The following is a 26,660-nucleotide window of genomic DNA, read 5'->3' on the forward strand; positions in this document are numbered from 1 at the left end:
TAATACTAGATCATATACCGCAACTGTATGTGACAGCAATGGGAGGTGGGAAGTCCCCTCCCTGTGTGCATCTTGAGAAATACACTGTGTTTATTTGGTACAGTTGCATATTCATTTCTAACAGACTGCATCCTAAAAGAATTGGACTTTTATAGATTCCATGAATATTCAGAGAGTCACCAAAACCAATTTTGTCCTTTACCTTATGTGTCTAGACCCATCTGTCATTTGCTTGCTAGATGGTCGTAGTTCTGTATTGTGACATTTGCCTTTTGAGAAAAAGGTATTTCCCGTGTTGATAAGCGGGGATGCTGGTACCTTTGCTCCCCTGGTTGAAAGTTTCCACCCTCAGGGTGGATCTTGGTGAGAGCATATGTGTGTGGCTAGGCCCTGACTACTTTGCTGTCTAGCACCAGCTCTCTTAAGCTTTTAGGGCATTGTTTTAGACACTAACGAAGCAAGGGAAGGCATGATGGCTGTTGCCACTAGTAAGTCATCAGGGTACTTGGCAAGCTGGCAAAAGCTAGAAGCCTTATTCATTTGCATTTTAATTGGAATGACCATTAGCCAAAAGCCCGACTTTTTAAAATTGTCCATGGAATCCTTTTTCCCTTTACCCTCTCATTTTCCTGAAGCTGATTTCCATTTCTCTCTCTCTCTCTCTTTTTTTTTTTTAAGAGACAGAGTCTTGCTCTGTTACCCAGGCCGCAGTGCAGTGCAGTGCAGTGCAGTGGTGTGATGATGGCCTGCTGCAGCCTCAACCTCCTGGGCTCAAGCAGTCCTCCTGCCCCAGCCTCCTGAGTGGTTGGGACCACATGTGTGTGCCACCATGCCCAGCTAATTTAATTTTTTTTTTGTAGAGACGGAGTCTCCCTGTGTTACCCAGGCTGGTCTTGAACTCCTGGGCTCAAGCAGCCCTCTCACCTCAGCCTCCCAAAGTACTAGGGTTACAGGTGTGAACCACTGCACCTGGCAGATTTGCATCTTCAGAAAAATGTGTTTCTCATCATGTCTTTGATACACTGTTTTTTTTTTTTTTTTTTTTTGAGATGGAGTTTCGCTCTTGTGGCCCAGGCTGGAGTGCAATGATGTGATCTCGGCTCACCACAACCTCCACCTCCCAGGTTCAAGTGATTCTCCTGCCTCAGCCTCCCTAGTAGCTGGGATTACAGGCACGTGCCTCCACGCCCGGCTAATTTTGTATTTTTAGTAGAGACGGGATTTCTCCATGTTGTTTAGGCTGGTCTTGAACTCCCAACCTCAGGTGATCCACCCGCCTTGGCCTCCCAAAGTGCTGGGATCACAGGCATGAGCCACTGCGCCCGGTGATAAACTTAGAAATCTTACATCTCCTTTAATATTATTTAAAATATTATAAAAAGTAAGAATTGTAATAAAAGAAGGCAGTGACGGCCTGAGAAGGATGCCGTTTCTTTCCTTCAGTCACGTGAGTCATGTGCGAAAGTGGGGCTGCCTTGCTTGCCCCAAGTGTTTTTCCTGTTCTTGCCAGTGGCAGAGCACCGAGGAGGTCACTTTCACATCAAGCCTCTTCAGCTGCTTTGTTTTCATGATGAGCAGAAAGCCTGCTTTGCAAATGTTGTGTATTTTAATTTTGAAAATGCTTTTTTAGATGACACACGTGCCTATCTCTTCCCTCCAAAAGATTCTGATATGACTCCCATACCATTTCTCACCACCTCACTGTTGTTAATACTTAAACATGGAGAAACACATGAAAGTAATTAAGATGGGATAAGTAAGACATTCTTATTCATAAGCATATTCTATCTGTCTGCCACCATCCCCATGGGGCTATGGTATTGCACCTCCTCTTCATTGTCTTACCGCCCTCCAGATGCACCTGCACGGTACTTTGAACCCTGTCCTCCAGTCATACTTGGATAAGAGGAAGCCAGCCTCACTGGTTCCATCACAGTTCTAACTGCTCTGTAGAGTCGTGTGGTACCTTAAGTAATATGATTATGTATCGAAAAGCTGGGTGCAACCAGTAGCATATGAAGCACGTAACAAATGCCAATTCTGTTCCTTTTCCGCCCCTTTCCAGAATTCAGTGTTTTTGCTTCCAGAACCATCTTTGGGTCTTCTAATGTATAAAGGACAGGCTTTTTATAGATGAAATTTTGAGTGGGTTTTATTGATTCACCCATGTGACTCCATACCTGCTAACTCTGGTTCCAGTCCTCCTTCTGGTGAAAACAGGTCTTCTGCATTCTTTTGTTGGTAAGAATAGATGGAGAAGATAACTAACATTCTTTGAAAATCTCCTATGTGAGTTTCAGGCAGTCAGACTTAGTATTTCATTTGCGTCATTACAATGAATCCTCACCACATCCCATGAGATGGGAACAATTATCTTCATTTCGTAGATGAAGAAACGAAGCCCAGAGATGTTATTTGCCTATTTTGGTCTGTAGCAGTGGAAACAAGATGCAAGGCCAGAGCCATTGTTCTTGACATTATATATATAGATTTCCAGTGAAAGGAATGATTCTTTCAAACATGCTTAAACTTTTCTATTTGGATAGGCAGAAGAGGGAAAAAATAGCTAATCATTATTAGCCTTTTGACAATAAACTCCCTCATTCTACCTAGTAACTATTTGGTGTAGGATCTGGGGCAATGCTTGTAGGCACCAGATGCCTTGCAGTTTTTATTTGGCAGACCAAGAATATAATAAATGTTTACTCTGTGGCGGTAGTTATGAAAAGTGGAATTATGATCTCTTTTCATGTGAGAAGTCAATGTCTTTTCAAGAGTAGAAATATTTTAGATTGACCTAAGGGAGCTTTTCTGGTAACCTGGAAAGGTAACCAAAGGGTTATCTTTTCCTACCTCTACAGGAAAGTATTTGGATCCATTTTAATAAGGAGTTGTAATAGTGAAAGAATGTGCATACAGTGAAATCTTTTATACTGTTATTTAAAAACAGAAATGTTCACATATAGAAAAAATGGGTAAAAGATATGCTTTACAACTTTGAACTCACCATATGTGCTTATCATGATGTATATCAGGCAAGATAGAGTTCCATAATTTGTATAATCTTACTCTGGAGTTTGGATTTTAACACTTAAGAATTCATTATTACTACTCTAGTGCTGGCATTCGCCATTATCTGGGGCTTATAGAGAATTCCCTCTCATTGCAATTGTCTGTGTCCACATTAGGTTTGTTTTATTTTGTTTCGCTTTGATTTCTTTTTTACTTTTCAGAATATTTCTGAGGAAAAACAAATCAGATTTGAATAGAAGAATTTTAATTTGGTGAGGGGAATTTGGCAATAGAAAGATGGTTTGATATTGAAAATATGTGCTGAGATAAACAATTATATTAAAAGAGAAAAGAAAAGAAAAAGCTAATGTTATCAGCTTAACACCGTTCAACATGAAGATTTGCTACTGAACTGTCCTTTGAAACTGCATTTTGAAATTTAGCCACTGGAGGGCGCTGTGCTACTGCAAACCACTTATTAAAGTCAGAAGTCATCAAATCTCTTCATTTTTTCTTCTCAGTAAAAAGATAAAGGATTTATATTCTTGTAATGCCAAATCAGTTCATACTTAACATTCAGCCTTTAGCTGTGGAAACTTGTTTGAATGACAGTAATGGCTTCATTTCAAGTTATTTAAATGTTTAATGCTGTGTAATTTACTCAAATGTGTGTAATCCTTTATTTAACTAGATGAAAATAATATACTGTTAACATTGTTTTTAGCATTAATTAATGTGACTAATTAAAGTTAAAAACACTAAAACCAATTTCCCTGTTTTGTTGCATGATGAGACTGTAGAGTTTTCCTCTGGCCCAGTCTGGTTTGGGTTCAGTGCTCGTCTCCCCACAGCTGGCTCCATCCCCACACGTATCCCTGATGTTTTTGTAGTTAATTTGATTTCAGTGTACCAACAGCTACTCTTGGTAGCAAAACTGACTAACTATAGATCCTTTTCCTCCTAAAACCTGTCTTTGCAATGACAGGAATTTCCTAACATCACTTTGTTATTCCAAAATGAATATAGCAATGATTGAAATCACTAAATTACTACCAGCACTTAAACAGAGAGAAAAAAGACCAAAGCATGTGCTGACATCACTAGTCCTGGCAAATAGGAGATGAGTGATAACTCATTTTCCTCAGGAAAAGGGAGAACCTCAGTATTCCTGCCCAAAGACCCTGTCAGCACAAACATTGTTGTCATCACTATCAATAATAAGGAAAAACAAAACCAAAAGCCCCTGCTGTTTTCGAAGCCTTAGTCTGGTCTTGGAAATTGAGTATAAGTCAAAACCAGGTAACACGTTTCTGACCACCTGTGTGTACTGCTGTGCTGTGTTACATTAGAAGTACCTATTACGGTTCTGTGTTTGTAGGCATAAATAATTCTTTCTCATTAAACATAGCTCCTCCAGGGTTTCAGAGAAAGGAACATTTTTACCTGGTGTAATTGTTGATAAATATCCTTTATTCAAAGTAATTGGTAGGTTATAGCACACTTCCTTATTATTTTAAACTCTATGGAATTTTTGTGTATACGTTGGACACTTTTTTTTTTTTTTGCTTTAATGAGTAGCATTGAATGGGCAATTTTTAAGGTTAAAAATGCAGAAGTATCTCATTTTTAGATCAAATTCTAGATTAGAATTGTCTAGGTTTTAAGAACAGCTACAAACAATTTGCCAACTCCTTCACATAGTATTTTTTATCATCATGTAATTTTTTAATGCATGGTGCTGTCTTATTTTGTGAATGAAATCTTAAATTGAAAGTGTACATTTAATTTAGAGCAAAATGCAATTTTATTATTATTTAGCATATTGACACTGTTTTTTGGTTTATCAACAATTAAAAAAAAGAATTTATATGCTATTTGTGCCACATCATAATTTTCCTTACCATAAAATGTCAATATTATACATACACACAAAATAGTTCTCTCAGTTGATTAAAACAAATCATCAAAACAAAAAATTATTTTTATTCTTACATGTATGCCATGTAGCACTTTTAGGAGATGAGTTTATGAAATTCATGGAGGAGAGGATGATGTAAGTTTAAAAATCATTATTTTAGTTGCTTTATTCTTCTCTTTTAAATTCATAAATAACACAGGTGGCCTGTATTTTGAAAAGAGCCCTTTCCTCCATTTGAACTTTTTAAACACTGTGTTAGGTAGTAGGTGTAAATATTATCTCCGTTTTATATTGAAGGAAATGGAGCCATAGGAAGATGAAAATTACTTTCCCAAGATCATAGAAATAGCATGGGCTAAAGCTAGGGCTGAGCTTCAGTTACCTGCTCCTGGTCAGTGTTCCTTCCTGCACATCTCCCTCCTTTAAAAACTTGGGGTGCAGTCCTGAAGGGGTGCTGTTGAACCCTGAATGGAGACTGTGAACTGAGATCCCAGGAAAGGCCTTTGGATGGAAAGGCTGGTCTTTGTTTTTTTGTGTATTATAAGCTGACTTAAGCTGTTTCTGTGGGCCCATTTTCTCATCTCTACAGTGGGACCCGGTTAATCTTTTTTCAGTTGTATCCGCAACAGAGTAAACAATAATGGAGTTTTAATTTATTGAGAACTTTGAGCCTGAGGGTAAAAGCTATTTGTAGTGTAGTTTTTGCCCTTCTGTGTTTTTTGGAAAAGGAAAGTTACTCTTTTCTTTTTATTTACATGAAAGACAGCATCTTTTCTTTTTATTTACATGAAAGACAGCAAGCTTGAAAAAAGAAAGTATTGGAAGTGAACAGATGAGGTATCCTTCATCACAGAAACACAAGGAAATATTACTGTAATGATTCTTTTTTTTTTTTTTTTTTTTTTTGAGACGGAGTCTCGCTCTGTCGCCCAGCCTGGAGTGCAGTGGTCGGATCTTGGCTCACTGCAAGCTCCGCCTCCCGGGTTTACACCATTCTCCTGCCTCAGCCTCCCGAGTAGCTGGGACTACAGACGCTCGCCACCTCGCCCGGCTATTTTTTTGTATTTTTTTACTAGAGACGGGGTTTCACTGAGTTAGCCAGGATGGTCTCGATCTCCTGACCTCGTGATCCACCCGTCTCGGCCTCCCAAAGTGCTGGGATTACAGGCTTGAGCCACCGCGCCTGGCCTACTTTAATGATTCTTAATACACTCCATAATTATTCTTAATACACCCTGTTGGACCAGGTGAAAGACTCAGGATTTGGTTTTTTTCCTTCGTTGACTCTTTGCTTTGTGGTTTCTTCTCATTTGAGAATGAGATTTTTTTTTTTTTTACGAATGTATTTATTGGTGTGTGATAATAGATAGGCTAATTTTTTAAAGAGATGCAATGTCATCAGTGTTTGACTGCTAAGATTAAATTAAACGATAAATTAGGACATAACATTTCCTAAAGACATTTTATGTTTTAATCAGTGCTAAAATGGACAGGATAAATAACTACTAAAGTAGCAATAAAGTGAAGAAAACAAACAGGTGTTACTACTTAATTTATGCAAGAAAAAATAATTGTTAAATACACATAAATAAATACTAGTTAGTTAGCAATGGTAGGTAGGGGCTTTAGCTCATTAATGTGATTTCTCATGACCCTATGTCACCTGGACTCAGGACTTTGTTGGTGGCACCCACAACACAATGCCACTATTATGAAACTAACACCTTGCCTTTCTTGCCAGCACCGTAATACTTCAAAGCACATATTATTATTTCACAATATTGTGTTTGCAGGTATTTCCAAGGGACAGAGGACATCACTTTCATCTCTACTACAAACCTGCCAGACTGTCTTGAGACCATTTCTTCTCCTATGCTTGAGTTTCGTTGTCTTTCGTCCCTTTTGTTTTTATGATCTAATATATACCGGCCCTCAAGGAGATCTCTCTCAACATGATGACCCTCATGAACAGCTTTTCCCTCTTACCTCAAAACTTGCACCACTTTTGTCATCCACATCCCTTTTGGATCTTTTTATTCTGGCGTTTATGCCCATATCCAACATTTATAGTCCCCCACTGGCTTAGAGGAAGTCACAGTCAGATTACCTGGTGCCATTTCTGGGAAAAATCTATGCACTAAAATTAAGCCCTTTTTCGGTTTTGGTTCTCTGCTGCCTTTGACCTTCCAGATCATGCTGATGTACTTGAAATAAATTCTATAAGCTACCTGTCAAAAGGGCTGCAAGTTTTCTCCTGTCAGACATTTGTTTTTACCGTCTCTCACCTTCTTCCCTTTTCTCATTGACAGGTCTCTCTGGGGTTGTGGATTCTGACTAGCCTGGAACATCTAGCACTGACTTCCCTTCTTTCATGTGTCAAATAAGAATGAGCATTAGAACTGGATGTGTTGGCCAGGCGCAGTGACTCACACCTGTAATCCTAATGCTTTGGGAGGCTGAGGCAGGTGGATCACCTGAGGTCAGGAGTTTGAGATCAGTCTGGCCAACAAGGTGAAACGCCATCTCTACTAAAAATACAAAAATTAGCCGGGTCTGGTGGTACACACCTGTAATCCCAGCTACTTGGGAGGCTGAGGCAGGAGAATCACTTGAACCTGGGAAGTGGAGGTTGCAGTGAGCCGAGATTGCGCCACTGAGCTCCAGCCTGGGCAACAGAGCAACACTCTGTCTCAAAAAAAAAAAAAAAAAAAAAAAAAAAAAAAAAGAAATGGATGTGTCTTTTGAGATTGTTTTGAGATTGTAGTGTCCACAACTTTCATTTTATTGATAGAGGGATCTGGTACCCAGAGAGAATGGGAGATTTGCCTAAGGACTTGCAGCAAGCAAGCAGCAAACCCAGGACTAGCATCTGGGCCTCCTGACTCGTTGTGCATCTGGTAGTGTTTCTACTCCACATTCCTTCCATCTGGCCACCACTGAGTGGAACCTCTGCAGACTATGCAGGTTTGGGGGATTTATACTGGCCGCTTTTTAGAAACTAATAGGTCAGCTTTGGTAGATCATCCTTTATTTAGCATTACAAAGGACAAATGCAGGGGATTTGACTAGCTGGAAATGCTACATTTCTGGATTAAAACAACAACAAATTAAAAAGACAAAATTAAAAGGCAAATGGCATGGTGGGAAACATACAATATTTATGATAGAAGAAAAGGTTAAAATCTTTTCTGTTTGACTTTTATCATCAAAAAGAAGATGAACACCTCAGAAGAAAAATGAGAATAGGACATGTGACATTGGGAATAGACAAGTCACAAAAGATGGCATATAAATAAATGCCATGTGAAGAAAGGATCGACGTCAGTGTGAAACGAGAAATGCTTATTAAATGGAAAAATATTTTGAATAATGCTCATAGTCACTGTTGGTGAGGGTGAGGTAAATATTCTTTCTATAAGCTGGTCCTGGAAGTTACAGAAATTATTATACATATACAAAGTGGAATTGTATAATGTTAAAAGGTTTTAGGAAAATGTACATGACACAAAAATGCTGATGTTAAGTGAAAAAAAATGCTATAATTATTTACTTATTTATTTTTGAGACAAGGTCTTCTCACTCTTGTCACCCAGGCTGGAGCGCAGTGGCACAATCATAGCTTATTGCAACTTTGAACTCCTGGGCTCAAGTGATCCTCCCACCTCAGCTTCCCTAGTAGCTGGGACTACAGGCATGTGCCACCATGCTCAACTAATTTTTAAATTTTTTTGTAGAGATGGGGTGTTGCTATGTTTCCCAGGCTGGTCTCAAACTTCTGGGAATATTCTAATTTTTCAAATGGCGTATGTGTATCTGCATTTTTAGAAAAGCTGTAAGGGCCAGGCACAGTGGTTCATGCCTACAATCCCATCACTTCGGATCACTTTGCAGATGGATCACTTGAGCGCAGGAATTCAAGACCAGCCTGGACAACACGGTGAAACCCTGTCTCTATAAAAAGTACAAAAATTAACCAGACATAGTGGAGCATGCCTGTAGTCCCAGCTACTTGGGAAGCTGAGGCAGGAGGATCTCGTGAGCCTGGGAGGTCGAGGCTACAATGAGCCCTGATCATACCACTGTACTCCAACCTGGATGACAGAGTGAGACTCTGTCTCATAAGGAAATAATAAAATGTTGAAAATATTTTATTACTGGATGGAGAGATTATAAATAATTATTCTCTTTAATTTTTTTGCATTTCCTTATTGAAAAATAATTTTCACAATGAAAATTCTGTAATGAATGTGTACCACTTTTGAAATTCAAAAAAGCATTATAAAAAAAGAAACATTAATTTTTCTTAACAAAATGGATTGAGACTTCACCTTCAGATCACACATTCTTTTCAGAGCTGCTGGTTTTCATCTGACCTTTTAAAAAGCTGTCCACCACACCTTGGTTCGCAGAGCATGTCTCTGTAATAACGTAAAGGCCTCATTGGCACAGTGAGAATAGACGTGGCCTGGGGCCCGGAGACAGGACTGTGCTATGCTGACACATCGCAGCCTGAAGTCATTGCCCCGTCCCGGTGTTTCTTCATTTACAGAGCTAGAGGGCATTGGCCCATAGTTTCCATAAGGTTCCTTGCGGCTCTAAAACTGGATAATTGCAATTCTTCCCCAAGCTTCGCAGCATCTTCTTTTTCTTTTTTTGTCCCCTAATATCATCTCATTGATGCTAAGTTGAGAGGCTAGATCCATTTTTAAATCTGACTCTGGAAATCTTTGTTGTCGATATTAAAAAAAAAAAAAAATCCCTTGGACACTTGAAAACCTATAGGGGCTGGGCATGGTGGCTCACACCTTTGGGAGGCCGAGGTGGGGGGATAGCTTGAAGCCAGAAGTTCAAGACCAGCATCACAGCAAGACACTATCTCTATAAAAAATACAAAAATTAGCCAGGGGTGATGGCATGTACTTGTAGTCCCAGCTATTTGGGAGGCTGAAGTGGGAGGATTGCTTGATTCCTTGTCTCAAAAAAAAAACAACCTTTAGGGAATAGCTTTTTCTAACTAGGGACTTTATTATCTATTACACCTATTTCATACTTCGTGCACCCATTTTTAAGATCTAGACCAGCGGTCAACAACCAACGTTTTTGGTAAAGGACCAGATAATAACAATTTCAGGTCTTGTGGGCTACATAAAGTCTCTGTTACAAATTCTTCTCTTTCTAAACAATACTTTAAAAATATAAAATTTATTTTTGGCTTGCAGGCCATAGTTTGCTATTCAAAACCTTAAAGGAGCAAGAAATTGTTTTAGTCATACTTGGTGATACTTGCAAACTCGATCCCCCACCACCAACCCCCACCTTCTTTCTTTCTTTCTCTCTCTCTCTCTCTTTTTTCTTTTTTCTTTTTCTTTTTTTCGGGGTCTGGCTCTGTCACCCAGGCTGGAGTGCAGTGGTGAGATCTCAGCTCACTGCAGCCTTGACCTCCCTGGACTGAGGTGATCCGCCCACCTTGGCCTCCAGAGTACTCAGCTGGGATTACAGGCATGTGCCATCATGCCCAGCTAATTTTTGTATTTTTTGTAGAGATGGGGTTTCACCACGTTGCCCAAGCTTGTCTTGAACTCCTGAATTCAAGTGATCTGCCCTCCTTGGTCTTCCAAAGTGCTGGGATTATAGGCATGAGCCACTACACCCAACCTCCCCCCACCTAAGATAGGTCTTCAGATTATAAATAAAATAATCCCTCAGAAAGATAGAAGATAATTTATGTAATGGATAACCACAAGCACATAATTTTGTCTAGTTCCTTAAATGTCTTCATAACCAGAAGCTCAAAGATGAAATCTAACTTACGGGACTGTTTTAAATTGTTCTTCATATTGTGTCCTTAGAATCCTAGATTTGGGTACAGATTCAAATAGTTAACTCTCATGCTCTCAGCAGGGCCCATCTAAACTCTCTCTTGTAAACATAAGGGTTAAGCACAGATTTTAGAGTTAGATGGACTGAATTAGGTCCCAGCTTGGTCATTTACCAACTATGTGACCATTTCAAGTTAAAATGAGAATAGTGCTACAAGCATACCCCTTTTTGTTACACTTTGCAGATACTGTAGTTTTTTGTTTTGTTTTGTTTTTACCAACTGAAGGTTGTGGCAACCCCGTGTTCAGCAAGTCTTTTGACCTTATTTTTCCAACAGTATGTGCTTACTTGTGTGCCTGTGTCACATTTTGGTAATTCTCAATATTTCAAACCTTTTAATTATTATTACATCTATTGTAGTGATCTACAATTGATGATTTTTGATGTTACTATGGTAATTTTTTGAAATGTCACAAACCACACCCATAGAAGAGAGAATTTAATAGATAAATGTGTGTATTCCCACTGCTCCATTGACTGGTTTTTCCCCCATCTCTCTCTCTCCTCCAGTCTCCCTATTCCCTGAGACACAACAGTATTGAAATTAGGCCAGTTAATAACCCTACAGTAGTCTCTAAGTGTTCAAGTGAAAGGAAGAGCCACATCTCTCTCACTTTAAATCAAAAGCTAGAAATGATTAAACTTAGTGAAGAAGGCATATTGAAAGCTGAGACAGGCTGAAAGCTAAGCCTCTTAAGACAGTTTGCCAAGCCGTGAATGCAAAGGAAAAGTTCTTGAAGGAAAGTCCAAGCACTCCAGTGAACACAGGAATGATAAAAAAGCAAAGCAGCCATTGCTGATATGGAGAAAGTTTGAGTGGATATGAATAGAAGACCAAACCAGCCACAACATTCCCTAAAGCCAAAGCCTGATTCAGAGCAAGACCCTAACTTTTCAATTCTGTGAAGGCTGAGAGAGGTGAGGAAGGTGTAGAACAAAAGCTTCTAGCTAGCAGAGGTTGATTCATCTTGGAGCTAGCAGAGGTTGATTCATAAGATGAAGAACAGAAGCCATCTCCATAACATAAAAATGCAAGGTGAAGCAGCAGCTCCTTATGTAGAAGCTTCAGCAAGTTACCCAGAAGACCTGGCAGCACATTTTCAAGATAGATGTAATAGCCTCCTGTTGGAAGAAGATGCCATCCAGGACTTTAATAGCTGGAGAGGAGAAGTCACTGCCTGGCTTTAAAGCTTCAAAGGACATTTCTGATTCTCTTGTTAGGGGCTAATGTAGCTGGTAAATTTAAGGTGAAGCCAGTGCTCATTTATCACTTTGAAAATCCTAGGGCCCTAAGAGTTATGCTAAATCTGTTCTGCCTGTGCTCTGTAGATGGAACAACAAAGCCTGGATGACTGCACTTCTGTTTACAGCATGGTTTCCTGAATATCTTAAGCCCACGACTGACACACCTACTGCTGAGACAGAGCAATTCCTCTCAAAATATTCCTGCTCATTGACCACATACCTGGTTACCCATGAACTATGATGGAGCTGTACAAGGAGATGAATGTTGTTTTCGTGCCTGTTAACACAGCATCCATTCTGCAGCCCATGGATCAAGGAATCGTGTCAACTTTCCAGTCTTATTATTTATGAAATACATTTTGTAAGGCTATAGCTGCCATAAATAGTGATTCCTCTGATGGCAAATTCCTCTGATTCCTCTGATCTGGGCAAAGCAAATTGAAAACCTTCTGGAAAGTATTCACCACTTAGAGGCCATTAAGAATGTTTGTGATTCGTGAGAGGTGGTCAAAATATTAACAGCAGTAATTGCAGACTGAAGACATGACTGGATTGCTGCAATCTCATGAAAAAACTTTAATGATTGAGGAGTTGCTTCTTATGGATGAGCAAAGAAAGTGAAGATAGAATTCTTGAGATAGAATCTACTCCTGGTGAAGATGCAGTGAATATTGTTGAAATGGTAGATTCTAGAACAAAAGATTTAGGCTGTCACACAAACTTAGTTGATAAAGCAGTAGTAGGGTTTGAGAGGATTGACCTCAATTTTGAAAGAAGGTCTACTATTGGTAAAAATGCTGTCAAACAGCATCGTATGCTACAGATAAATCTTTCATGAAAGAAGAGTCAATAGATGCAGCAGACTTCATCATTGTCTTACTTTAAGAAGTTGTCACAGCCACCCCAGCCTTCAGCAACCACCACCCTGATCAGTCCGGCAGCCATCAACATTGAGGCGTGATCCTCCACCAGCAAAAAAGATTATGACTCACTTGAGACTCAGATGATCGTTAGCATTTTTTAGCAATAAAGTATGTTTTAATTAATGTATTAATCTGTACTTTTTTAAGACATAATGCTGTTGCACACGTAATATACTACCATACAGTGTAAATGTAATTTTTATATGCACTGAGAAACCAAAAGATTTGTGTGGCTCGCTTTATTGTATGGTCATACACTGAACCCATGACATCTCCCAGCTATCCCTGTACCTGTCTCATAGGGTTGCTACAAATGTCAAAGGAGATCAGGCTTGTAAAACAGCCTTGGCAGAGGTCTTGGCACAAAGGAAGCACACAATTGATAAAGGATTACTGTTACCTCTTTTTGTTTTAAAAAGATATCCAGTATTCTTCTTCAGGAATTGATTATAATCTCAAATAGTAGTCAATCCCAGGAAGTGTTTTCATAAATCTAACCCATATTTTATCTACTCCAGAACTTTCGCCCAGTCTGCTGAACCTGTAATCCATTTCTTTTTATTTAATCCTTATTAGACATTTAAAAAACAACTAATGATTACCCCTGAAGAATAAAAATATAACACTTCCGTAGTAATTCTAGTTCTAGTTTCATAGGTCTGATTTTCCTGTGCACTAGTTATTACATCTCACCTTTAGCTTCTGTGCATGTCTGCAGTTGAAGAGCAAAGAGCTGAACACAGGATCCTAAACAAGGATTTCATCATCATTTGATTTATCCATTGAGTAACATTGAGTATAACATTTTAGTATACACCCATGATATACTAAACACTATGCTTGGAAGTAGACATATAGCAGTAAACGAGATTAAGTTGTTGCTTAATGCAGTTTACATTGTAGTAGGGGAGATAGAAAAATGAGACGTAAAGAAATAAATATGATACTGACTAGTCATATTTTGACGAAATTGGAATGGGGGAATAAGCTAGCCAGTGGTTGAGTTTGGGGAAGGATCTCTTGAGCAGAACGGTCAGGGAAGGCCTCTCTGAGGAAGTCAATTGAGCCAAAACTTGAATTACAAGAAGTTGGCTATGCAGGAATCTAAGGGAGAAGTGTTCCAGGCTAGTGAACAGCAAGAGTAAAGGCTGCGAAGTGAGAACTAGCTTGGCATTTTTGAGGAACAGAAAGAAGGCCATGTATGTCTGAAATCTGGTGGGTAGATGGTCTGTAGGGTGTTGGGAGGAAGGTATATTTAGCAATGAGGGCAGACAGGTAGACAGGAGCTATGTCCTACAGGGACTTGATAGTGTGGAATTCTAAGGATGATGGGAAACCATAGAAGGGTTTAAACCGGGTGATGGTAGTTTAGATTTTTGAAAGATAACTCTAGTGTGATCTAGTGTGAGAATGGACTATAGGGAAGACCAGATGGCAGGTGGACAAGGAAAAGTGAATAGAAGTGACAGAATTTTCATGGAAGTCTCAAAAAGTCAGTCTTTCAGTATGGGGAGGGGAGATGGGAGTGGACAGTAGGTAACAGAAAATCGACTCCTGGATGTAGCAAGATAGAGCTTAGTGGTGTCCTTTAAGAGCCATTTCCATGGAGTCAAGGGAGAAGGGAATAGAGGCTGAGGAAATAGGGGTGGCAACACATGTAGAAGATAAAGTATCACTGGGAGGAGAAGCAGAGAAATGATGAAGAGGTTGGAGGGGGACCTAGGGTCAAGGAAGGATGATGTTAAGGTATGTGTGTGGATTGGAATGATACCACAGGGAGGGAGGATTTGATCATGCAGGAGAGTGGATATTTGCAGGGGCCATGTACCTGATTATGGGAGAGGGGCTGGATCTCTAGCTCAAGGAGAAGATTGGCTTCAGGTAGAATTGAGGTTCCTTCTTTTCCTGTAACAGGAGGAAAGGCAGAGTATGTAGAATAGATGTGCACAGATTGAAAGGGGCAAAAATGGAAGCCTTACCTTCATGGTGACAGTGCTTGTGCCTTGCTGGGTCTTTGTTGTATGTCATGGCCTCAAGCTTTATTTTTGCTGGTCCACTGAGTTATTTGTGCTATATGTATTCTTTTCCTACCCAGGCCATCTATCTAAGATATAAATCTGTTTACATGTCTGTCTCCCCGACTAAACTGGCATCTCTTCAACAAGAGTAGTTATCTTTGTATCTCTAGACGTAGGTCAGTGTTTGGCAAGAACTCAGTTGAAGGAATGACAGCTACATCAGTAGAAAGGACTCATATAACAGCTACACAAACATGCGGTAGAAAGGAAAGTAATTCAAGAGCATGAATAAAATTAAGTGTTTATATCTTAGAATATTAATATGATTTCTCTTTTTTAAGTGGAATAAATTGTTACTGATCACCAGAATTGAGGAGTAGCTAGAAGTTAAAAAAAAAAAAAAAAAAAAGAGAGAGAGAGAAAAAGGATCACCTCACTACCATTTGGAAGAAGATGGACTTTTAACAGCCCCTTTCAGTAGGGGTGAGTTAGTGCCTGGCATGCTTTGGTGGGAAGCACAGTTCTAGGTTCAGGAGAAAGTGAGTATCAAACGTGTCTGGGAAAAGCAAATCCCAGTGTAATCAGCTTGCTTGTGGAAGATTAGCAGGGGTTGAGTGAGTAGAGGGCTTAAGGCAAGAGTAAATGTTAATGAGAGATGGCCTAAGCAGACTTGTGCCAAAACGAGTGAGAACAATTTGACAGGAAGTTCAGCTGAGCATGTGTAGCTCTTCTCCAAATGCTTTCTTCTTGGACTGGGAAGAAACACAACAAAACAAAATAGTTACTTTACTCTTCAACATTATACAGCACATCCTAAATGAAACATGACTTTCTGAGTTACAAGCTGCCCCTGGCAAAGAGGCTGGTTATAATCTCAGTGTGTGCCCTGAAATTAATGTTCCGTGGGCACTCCAGATTTGTGTGACGTACTGTAAGTTATATCCAACTGAACTGTTCTTTTAACTGCCTGCATTAAGCATCATGAAATAAGTTGCACTGAAAGGAACCACCTGAATAAAGAAGCTTTTGTACCTTTGTAAGTCCTCACTGCATGACCCCAGGTCACTGCTGTTGAACTTGGGAGCTTTCTCTCCCACTTTTCACTCTCTTGCCTTTAATGGATGGGGGTCTCCACACCAGGTTTTCTTTCTCTGTCATCTGCCCGGTGCTAGCAAGTGGTGCTACGAGCCTCATTAGGGGAGGGCAGGTAGTGTTGAGGCAGGCACTGGCCCCTCCCTCATGTGCCCCGCTTCCCAGAGGCCGATGGGATACCAACTGAAAAGAGGTCGCGAGCAGAGCTGCTCACCCCAGAGTTCATTTTCTCTAGACTCATTAAAATGCTGCCTTCATATTTCCCTTGGATTTTTACTTTTCAAAACACTTTATGATGTGCGGTCTCATTTTATTTTACATTAAGCTGACAACCTAACATCTCACCAAGTATCAACTGGGAATACAATTTTGCACTCACTGTGCTGTGCCATCTTGCCAAGTTTTGTCTTTGTTACTTAGCTCTCATTCAGAAAGGAATTAATTTGAATTATATGATGCTATGGTTGTCTCCTTGAAGAAGGGCTAGATTCCTGCACACCTTGGGAAAGTATCTATCTGTGAATGTACTTGAATCTTCCAGGCTATATGCCATTCTTCTCTCTTCTTTCCCTTCACATCATCATGGGCTCTTCTCATGTTAGAATAAATCTTTCTGTTTTGCCTCTCCCTACTCAATGGGATTTCCAAGGGCCCATTGTTTCTGTCTTCACTTCCTTTTACCTGGGAGAAGCTGATACTGATGGAAAGGCATTTTTGAGTCTAGATATAAAGCTCTTTGTTTAAACAGCATTTTTAAAAGAAGAGAATTTTTACATTGCCAAAGGTGCCCAGGTGTTGCCTTCCTTCCCCATGAGGATTCTGCACAGAGCGCACATTCATACCCATTATTCTCTTAGTGTCAGCTGTGTGATGGCTATATGCTGTCTTACCAACACTACGTTCTGTTCGGGAAGCCCCAAATCTTGGATGGGCACTGGATCTAAAACTGGCACTGGAATCATCCACTCAGAGGAAGAAAGATTGAGGTCAGGTGGGGAGTGAGACAAGCAAGTTGTCAGGCTTCTTTTCAGATGGTTCTCAGAGACACTTCCATTACTTAGAACATTGGGTTTGGTGGGGGGTTTTGATGTGTTCTATAGCTGAGCTACAAGCAAAATTAGAGCTTTTTATTTATATACTACTTTGCATGGAGATAGTCTCAGGGTCCCAGTTAAAGCACTGATTTCTTGAAAAGAGTTTGATGTTCCGTCCTATGCTTAATTTAAATGAGAGGCTAAAAGCAGATTGTGTCACCCACCAAAGCCCATGTGACAGGACTTGCACCAATCTGACCTACACTTTCACAAGAGCTCCTAAGCAGAGTGCTGTAAGAATATCTGTGGGTCTTCTGCCTTAACTCCAGGAATGGCAGAGATGAGCTACTGTTTATTGAGCACCAACATAGGGGAGGTACTCTGAGTGTTGAATGCATGCTGTCTCTCAGCCCACAAGAGCCCTGCAAAGGAAGTGCATTGCTCCCCATATTTATGGATGAGGAAGCTGAGTTATCAAGAAGCTTGCCCAGAGTCATGCAGCTAGCAAGGAGCAAGGCGGGGTTTCAGAGCTACATTTATCTGTTTCCAAAGAGTACACTCTCCCCTCAATCCCAGTGGTGCTTCTCAAGTAAATCTTAAGTACTGTATTGCTTTTTTCCCTTCTATTACTCTTACAGTCTATAGAAAAGAGCATTTATTTAAAGATTTTAGTGCTCAGCTGGGCACAGTGACTTATGCCTGTAATCTCAGCACCTTGGGAGGCTGAGGTGGGAGGATCACTTGAGCCCAGGAGTTCCAGACCAGCCTGGGCAACATGACAGAACCCCTTCTCTACCAAAAATACAAAAGTTAGCTGGACATGATGGTGCACAGCTGTATTCCCAGCTACTCAGGAGGCTGAGGCAGGAGGATTGCTCGAGCCCAGGAGGTAGAGGTTGCAGTGAGCCGAGATCGTGCCACTGCACTCCAGCCTGGGCGACAGAGCCAGATCTTGTCTTTTAAAAATAAAAATAAAATAAAAAAAGATTTTAGTCCCCCTTATAACTTGAGGCTTGGATTCTGAAGTGAAAGTTGTTGTCCTGAGATGTGTTAATTGAGCAGTAGTAATACCAACTACATCAGTGGGACTTGGTGGCCCAGTCACACATGCGGTCAGAAAGGGAGTGTTACCTCATGCAGCAGTGATTCAAGCCTGGGCTTGGATTTTAAAATGTTGAAAACTTTTGAAGAAATGGGATTTTTTTTTCTTCCACAGATTGTAATAACTTTTCCATTGTACCATTCACATAATCACCACCTCATGTTTGTCATGTAACCAATTCATGTTTTTACTAACATTGAGGAAATAATTTTTTTTATGCTTCCTCCTTACTATCAGTTTCTCCCATCTACACCGTGTGGATTATCAGATAAACAGGAAGGTCAGTGCTCGCTTAACCAGGGTTTGGCCAGTGCTCAGTGAGTGGGAAGGCGTTCTGAGAGGAGCTGGAGGGGTTGTGTGTCTGAACCCCTGTGCTTTACATTGGGCCCCTGTCAGGTTCCACTGACTTTTCATTGCGTATTTGGAAACTCTCTCATAGCCAGAGCAAAGCCCAGGGAAAGCTGTACTCCTGTGGTGTTGGTCGCATTCTTGTAGTTTCCATTTGATAACAGCATAGTTTACAGAGAACTTTTTGAGCTTTTGGAGAACTCCTGAGACTTATTTTGTCTTTGCCTGCAGCCAAAATAATTGAAGCATTGTCAGTCTATTTCAGCAGCACTTCTTCAGGTAGAATGTGATACTATTTGGGATGTTCGGATAGACCAAAGAGAACACAGATTGTAGCTCCTCCTGGAGCTATAATCCTGGTTTTATATATGATAAAAGTGAAATGGAATTTTAGCTCACAAGACATACCAAGGCGACTTGGTCATTATATGTAGCAGCCTCGCTTATAATTTCCAAAGTTTCCTCTGAGTTTTAATCTGGCGTTTGTTTATTCCCTTCTCCAAGGAAAACAGGATTTCTTAGCTCTTCCCTGTAGCTGCTGAAATAAATTCACACTTAATTTAAAGGCAAGTGAAGTAGGTCAGAATCCTTCCGGAAGCCAAGAACCCACCTATCTTCCCTCCTTTAGTTTTCTGTTTTGTCTGCCCATCCACATTTCCTCTGAGGTCCTCTAAGGAGAGTATGGGAAGAAAGAGAGTCAACTTCAATGATGCAGAAAGGTTCAGAGAAAGTGGTTGTAGATGACTGATGAGATTTGACACCATCCTCACTGCTGGCCATGTAATTCTCTAAAAAAAAAATAGGAGACAAGATAGAGATAGTCAAATCATACTAATAAACTATTTTTCAAGCATCCACGTGCCCAGAGATGCTTAAAAGACCAGTAAATAGATGTGTCAGATGATATATATGAGTAAGCTAATATGATAGTCAAATCAATAAAATAAAACCAAAATATTTTAAAGGTGGCAAAGCTCATGAGAGCCCAGTACTCACAAATATATAACCTTCCTTTGCACATGTTTCTCCTCACATATATACGCACATAATCAGAGACTGGTAGTAAAATTTTTTAACTTTTGACCCCCTCCCCCTTCCTAGTAGGAAGCAGTTGAGGGAAAAGAGAGGAAACAGCATGTATTGACCACATGCTACTTCCTTGTAGGTACTCATACATGCTTTTTGTCTTACCTAATCCTGTATAACATCATTGTGCAGCAGGGGTATTCTCAATTTTACAGATGAAGAAATTGAAGCCCAGAGAGGTTGCACCATTTTCAAAAAGTGATGGGGCCAGATTTCAAAAACAGGTTCACCTGACTCTAAAGACCTTGTGTGAATTCTCTTTCCACTAAACCATGCTGCCTCACCAGAGAGCCACTGATGTCTTTACTGGATGTGTTCATGGCATCTTTGCTCAGTTTGAGTTAAGTGAGTAATTCTTCTTAAATGACTCTAGGATAAGAAGACCTCCTGTAGAGGTTTTACAAAAAAACAAATATCTCCAGTTTGTATTGCTTTCATCCTCGCTTTCTTAACTATAATCAGCATTGATTCTTTTCTATTCCCTGATAGCATTAAGTTATGATAACATTAGGGTGACAGAAAATAAAATCAGCAAATATAGATACTGCTCATTAGCTCAGTAAAATGTGAGAATTGGTAATAGTTAAAGTAGGTCTTATCTAAAAGGTATGGACATAAATACAAAGCACAGGATTAGAAGTATTTCAGATAAAGGTAACTCTGTTTGCTAAACAAGCTTTTTTAGGTATAAAGGAAAAGACAGTCTTGCTTCTGAGCATCTTATTGTAAGCCTGATTCTGCCCCTGGCATGTCCTGTAGATGAGAGTTTGCTCTTATAAAATAAGCCATGTCTATTCAATTGTATTCAGATGTTACAGCTAGCACATGGTAGGTACTAGGTAACACTTAGTTGAAGTGAATCACTCTTAGTCTCTAATAAAACGTCTTTTAACTACTTCCTTTTGCTTCTGTTCCTTGTACATCTGGATTACTTTCCTCTCTAATTTTGACTGTCATCCTCAGAGATTAGAGAAAGAAAGCACAGATTAAGCTTTCTCATTTCATTTCCCCAACTTATGCCTCAGTGGAATTGATGCCATTTCAGGAGCCCTTCCCTTTTAGGAAGGACATCTGTCTTTGTCATGCATCCCCTGGTCCTCAGCCCTTATTAATCTTCAGAACCCCACCCATCCCAGGTGTCACCTCGCTGAAGCCTGAAGGTCAATGGCAGGGCCCCATGTAGTGTTGTTACTGTCCTCACTCCCTGTGCATATTTTAAAAATCAGTTTAAAAAGTTTCTATTTAAAAGCTCCAAGGGAAAATTAGGTATAGTAATAACATTTTCATATGATTATTTGCCATATTGGCATTGAGGCAGAGAAATCTGTTAGAAAAACTGTTTGCTCTTTTCCCATGTGTCTAGACTGAATAATATAAAGCTGGATATGCTGTCTCTATTCTGAAGCTGTCATGTGTTATAATAACTGGTTTGACACTTATTATCTTTTTTAATGCAAAGAGGAAATTGTCAGAGTTCACAACAGTAAAATAGATCCTTTGTTATTTGTATTATTTTTACTTGAAAGTATTTTTTACTCTCTGCCTTGATAAAACTGAAGTTTATGTGGTAAAAGACGACAACATGACGTGAAATGCCAGAATTTGGACAGTATCAGAGCAAAGCAGGATTCAAATGAATCATTAATTGGTATTTTTTAGGACCAATGTTTATAAGCAAAGCTGTCAACTGAAATCACAGCCTAACCTCACAGGATCTTAGAGCTTTTTCAGAATAATTATTCATCAGTGACTTTAATATGTCTTCCTGGAGTTGTGAAATGTGTACTTTTCACGCTGGCTCATAAGCACATGTTATGCACCCTGGCTTCACTCAGGTCTGCATTCATTTATTCCGGGGTGTGAGAAGGGAAGGTGTAGCCTCACAAGTACACTGAATTATGCTTTTAATTTTATTTCCCTGGGAGGAATTTGTGATCAGATGATTCTGGCCTTTGTGCTGTGCTGCCTTGAAAACAATTTTTAAAGTGCCTAACTGTTAAGCTTAAAAACTACTTTCATTTACTTTCAATGAACCTTTGATATTTAACAGTTAAATTATACAGAGTGAAAAACACAATGGCAACTCCAAATTAATTTTTTCCAGCCTGCCAAACGGACATTCAGGAAATCAAATGGACATTTCCAGACTTAATTTGCCAGTTTACATTCTTTGAAGAGTTAGGGAGAAGGGCTCTTGGAGTGAGCTGCCATAGAACAGACTGGGAATAAGACCACTGAATCTAGAGCCATTGTGTTTCCAGGTCTGGCTTAGATTATCTGAATCCCTCCAGAGAATCTCTCTACACCTTTAGAACTCAGTGTTCATTTCAGGGATCAGTCTCTTCCCTGCCCTATCAGTCCGTGATTCAAACTGGGAAGTATGGCAGCAGCTTTTGGCTGAAAAACAGCAGACTCAAGAGATCATGGGTATGCTGTTCTCAGAACCAAATTGCGGCCCTTATATTGGAATAACTTGTTCATTCTGGGCAGTCAACAAATATTACATGCCTGTATAGGATGATGCTGTGCATGGTGCTGTGGGGAAGGACAAAAAAACAGAAAACAGTGAATTGGACAGAGAAGATGAGAGCTAAAGGCAGCATATGTTGTGTCAGATTAGTGCTTTGTGTAGTAAATGTTGAGAGCAGGCTTTGAGATGCTAAGGGAAGCCTCACAGACCCATAGCTGCAGAGCAGGAATATACTATGTTCAGGCAATGGTAGAAGCTGGGCTGTAGGAAACACAGCCACAGATTCGAACAAAGATGGCGACAGCAGTATGGATCTAGCTGAAGATGTTTTTTCCTTTTAAATGTAACTGTTACTAGGAGATTTTCTGAGAATATAAATATTACTATTGCAGAAAATTTGGAAAATAGAAAAACATTGAGACGGTAAAAATCACCCATAATCTTATAGTCCATAGATCACTAATTCAGTACTTCATTCTACTTCTTTTTGGCCATGTGTACGTGTGTGTATTCTTTTTAAAATTGAACTTCAGATCATATTATGTATGTTTTATATTCTGCTTATTTCATTTAACATTGTTTTACTTTTCCCTACATTATTAAATGTTCCTTGAAAACATTTTCAAGGGATGTATAGTGTTTCATTATATAGAGGTACCATAATTTGATTTTTCCTGTATTGAAGCACATATAGTTTCTATTTTGCTGTTGTAAATAATGCTCTGATGAATATTCTTGTATATAAATTTTTGCTTATTTATCTGATTGAGAGTTTTAAAAAGTATGCTTTACTTTCATATGGAGTTTAATGTGGCATTTGAGTTTGAACTTTAAATTGTTGGCATTAGAGATCATCTAATTTTCTTCAGTCATAATGTGGACTAAAAATTTGGCCCTAGAAATGAATGTAATTATGTCTAAGAAAGACAGGAGGATATCTCTATGCTGGAAGAAGTGGAAATACTATGAAAAAAGAGCTTTGAGAACCGATGCTGGTATTGATTCATTTATTTATATGAACTAGGAGCTGTGCTAGGCCCTGGGAATGAAGATGGCTTTGATTAGTTTAGGTCACTCTCAGCTCTTTCCTTTTTCTCTTTTCTTTTCTGTTCTTTTCTGTTTTTTCTTTTTCTTTCTTTCTTTTTTTTTTTTTGAGACACAGTCTCACTCTGTTGCCCAGGCTGCAGTACAGTGGTGCCTTCTCAGCTTCCTGCAACCTCTGCCTCCCAGGTTCCAGCGATTATCCTGCCTCAGCCGCATGAATAGCTGGGATTATAGGCATGTACCACCTCGCCCAGCTAATTTCTCTATTTTTAGTAGAGACAGAGTTTCACCATATTGGCCAAGCTGGTCTCAAACTCTTGACCTTGGTTGATCCGCGCACCTTGACCTCTCAATGTGCTGGAATTACAGTTATGAGGTACCACGCCCAGCCTCAGCTCTTTCCAGAACTACTGCAGTAGACTCATAACTAGTTTTCCTGTTTCCATCTTTTCTTCTCTCCATTTTCTACTCAGCAGTTAGAGTGTTCTTTTTAAGACATAAATCATATCATGTACATAACCCATTAAGCTTCTCACTATATGGAAGTATGAGATAAAACCCAACTTCTTAATATGGTCTACAAGGCCACTGGACTGCCCATTTATTAAGTAGTCCAGCCTTACTGGCCTTTTGTGCATTTTCCTAAAATGTGCCAAGCTCTTTCCTACCTTAGGGTTTCCCCACACATTGCCTTCCTAGAATACTGTTCCCCTAGTCTTCACCTAGCTATCTTATACTTACCCTTTAGTCTCAGCTCAGTTTTTACTACCAGAGAGAAACCTTTTTTGACTACTATCACCCCTTAATGAATTCCTCCATACCAAGTATTTTTCTTTCAAGCACTTATCACAATTTATTATTATATCTTTATTTAATGTATGTCTTCCCTTCTAGATTGTAAGCTTCATGAAGGCAGGGATCATGACTGTCTTGTTCACTTTTACCCAGTACCTTTCACTGTCTTTGTCATATGGTAGGGGCGAAAGAATGAATGAAAGGTGACTAAGAGATACCATCCCAGTGTACTTAGGATTTGTATTCTTACTGAGCTTCCATATTGGTTCTACGGATAAGAGCAGAGTAGGAATCAGAAGTGATGAATGAGGGTTTTTATTTAGATGGTTGGTAGAATTAAAATAGAATTGACAGAAATAAGCTAAGAGATAAGTCAGATTGGGAAAGAAATGAATCCAATTTTCAGCATGTGGAATTTAAGGATGAAAGCTGGATAATCCACTGGAAAAAGTGAGCATGCCAGTACCAATCTCTTGCCTTAATAAAACAAAGCCATAACCCAAAACTATTGTTTATTTCTTATTTGGGGACATTATTTATGAATCAGAGAACTCACTTCTTTTTATTGAGGTTCTGGAGCCCATTTTTTAAAAAAAGAATAGTGCATTTGTCCTACTGAATTGCAGATGGATAAACAGAAGAGAGAAAGCTATCATTTTATTTTTACTTGAAGACATGGCATTCTGCCATCTCTATTACTGAATCCCTGAAGACTTCTTGTTTTGTTTGGAAGAGAAACAGAAGTTGGACCTTTTCTTCCTTCCTCACCTCCCCAGCCAATCCTCACTTCCATTATTTTGGAAAAATATCTAAATTACAAATTTGAGGAGCTTCCATGGTGTTTTCACATACTTCACAGGATCCAACCATAGTATCAGGCTTACAATATTAGATTTTGAATACGGTGTTTAAAATCTTGGTATTTGAAGAATTGCAGATACATTTAAATTGGAAGCTGATTTTCCCCCAAGAAGTCATAGAAATATTCTTTGCTCTGTGAAATGTGAGTAATGCAAGAGTGGGCTTGATTATGACTTGAGCAGGATTATAGATCTTAGAAAGGCCTACCTAGATATAAGCTCATCTTTTCACTTTACAGGCCTAGCATATTTTTGGAAAACGAATGAAGGTAGGAACCAAAATCCCATCTCCTGTAGGTGCCTTTTGACCTTTTGTCTGTAGAAGCTGCAACATTTTATTCCTGGACTGGTTGGTTATTTTTTACTTGTTTTCAACATGTAGTCTACCTTTGACATATTAGTATGGTAAATTTGGATTTCATATATAATTTTTTTAAGTTATATAAAAGACCAAGGAATTGTCTTGCTGCTTGGGGACCTTTCTATGACAGTGCCCAACTCTCCTTTTCAGTAACCAGCTCAGCCTGACACAGTTGTACTTGCTGCTTAACATTCTGTAAAATGTTGTTTAAATATTTCTAACTTATTGTTTCATGCTGGGTTTTATGGAACATAAATTTCTATTTAGGCCACTAATTTACAGTAGAAGTTTGTTACTAATATCACTGCAGGCTCCATCCATCTAAAAATATTGCTCATAACCTATGCTAAAAATATGTTATATATTTGCACTGTATGTAAACAGTGTTGTGTTTTATTAGTGTGCAGTGCTTTGTCTATGGAAATGTTGATATTGCAGCATATATTTAGCGGGGATAGGATACAAGTGTGGTGGAAAGGCTACAGAAAAGTGAAATCCCTGCAGGATGGGATTTATGGAATTTTCAGAGCACTTTGCAGAAAATCTACATATAATACCCACATTTTCTACAGAGGCAAAGTGGAATCTTGCAGAACGTTCAGAGAAACTCTTATTTCATGTATTCTCTGTATTTCTAACTGGCTTATAGAGGACTGAAATTGCAAATATATTCAACTCAAAAGAGGCAATCATTATTGCTTGAATGACCATGTTTTTGCCTTCAAAAAATATTTATTAAATGGGCCAGAAATAACATAAGTTGGATCTTCTTTTTGGTAATGAAGAGGCATAATTCCAAGTAATGACATTTTAGTTTCTTTCTCTGGGTGACCTTGAACTGGAGGAGATGATTCAGGGATGAAAGGTGTAGGACTTTGGAAGAGTTTCTTTGGATCATTTTGAGCAAACTTTAGTCACAGCCGGACACAGTACTTCATACCTGTAATCTCAGCACTTTGGGAGCCTGAGGTGGAACATCTCTTGAGGCCCGGAGTTTGAGACCAGCCTGGGCAACATAGTGAGACCTCATCTCTGCTTAAAACAACAACAACAAAACCTTTAGTGACTACAAGACACTTAGACTTGTTTCCTATATTTATTCTGAGCTCTAAACCTGCCTTTCATTAGTAAAAATGAGGGAAAGAAGTGGATTAATTGTGGGTTAATCCTAGTTATACAAGTTAGTTTTGTTCTTGAGGTCCTAGTGGGTCGAATTCCTTGGGTGAGGCAAACTGTGCACTGACCTCATCTTCCTCGCTTTGACAGAAGCATCACTGCCGAGTGCCACCTGGTAAACCCAGAGTTGCTACTTGTTAGCCAGTTGAAACGATGATTGTGCCTTAAAAACAGACTGATTTAAGTTGCCAATTAGGTCACCCAGAGCTGAGCTTTTATCACTTTTCAAGGGTATGCTAAGACTTGCTAGCCATTTTTATAAATGGAATATCTTACAACTTGTTTAAAATACATTT

At 39.3% G+C, this 26,660-nt stretch overlaps 1 protein-coding gene and 2 long non-coding RNA genes across 8 annotated transcripts in view; 2 read left to right on the plus strand and 1 right to left on the minus strand.

The window, feature by feature from the left end:
• Positions 1-26,660, plus strand: part of BTBD9 (BTB domain containing 9) — a 481,979-nt gene that overhangs the window by 142,254 nt on the left and 313,065 nt on the right. The gene's annotated exons all lie outside the window — the stretch shown is intronic.
• On the plus strand, positions 660-3,375 carry LOC144340383 (uncharacterized). Its single transcript, XR_013416449.1, has 2 exons — positions 660-856; positions 1,211-3,375. It is a non-coding gene; the product is annotated as an uncharacterized LOC144340383 (long non-coding RNA).
• Positions 15,286-16,219, minus strand: LOC144340390 (uncharacterized). Its single transcript, XR_013416456.1, has 2 exons — positions 16,029-16,219; positions 15,286-15,748 (listed from the first exon to the last, which is right to left on the minus strand). It is a non-coding gene; the product is annotated as an uncharacterized LOC144340390 (long non-coding RNA).

The sequence above is a fragment of the Macaca mulatta genome, chromosome 4 (genome assembly GCF_049350105.2).
Source record: "Macaca mulatta isolate MMU2019108-1 chromosome 4, T2T-MMU8v2.0, whole genome shotgun sequence".
In the NCBI taxonomy this organism is placed as follows: Eukaryota; Metazoa; Chordata; class Mammalia; order Primates; family Cercopithecidae; genus Macaca; species Macaca mulatta.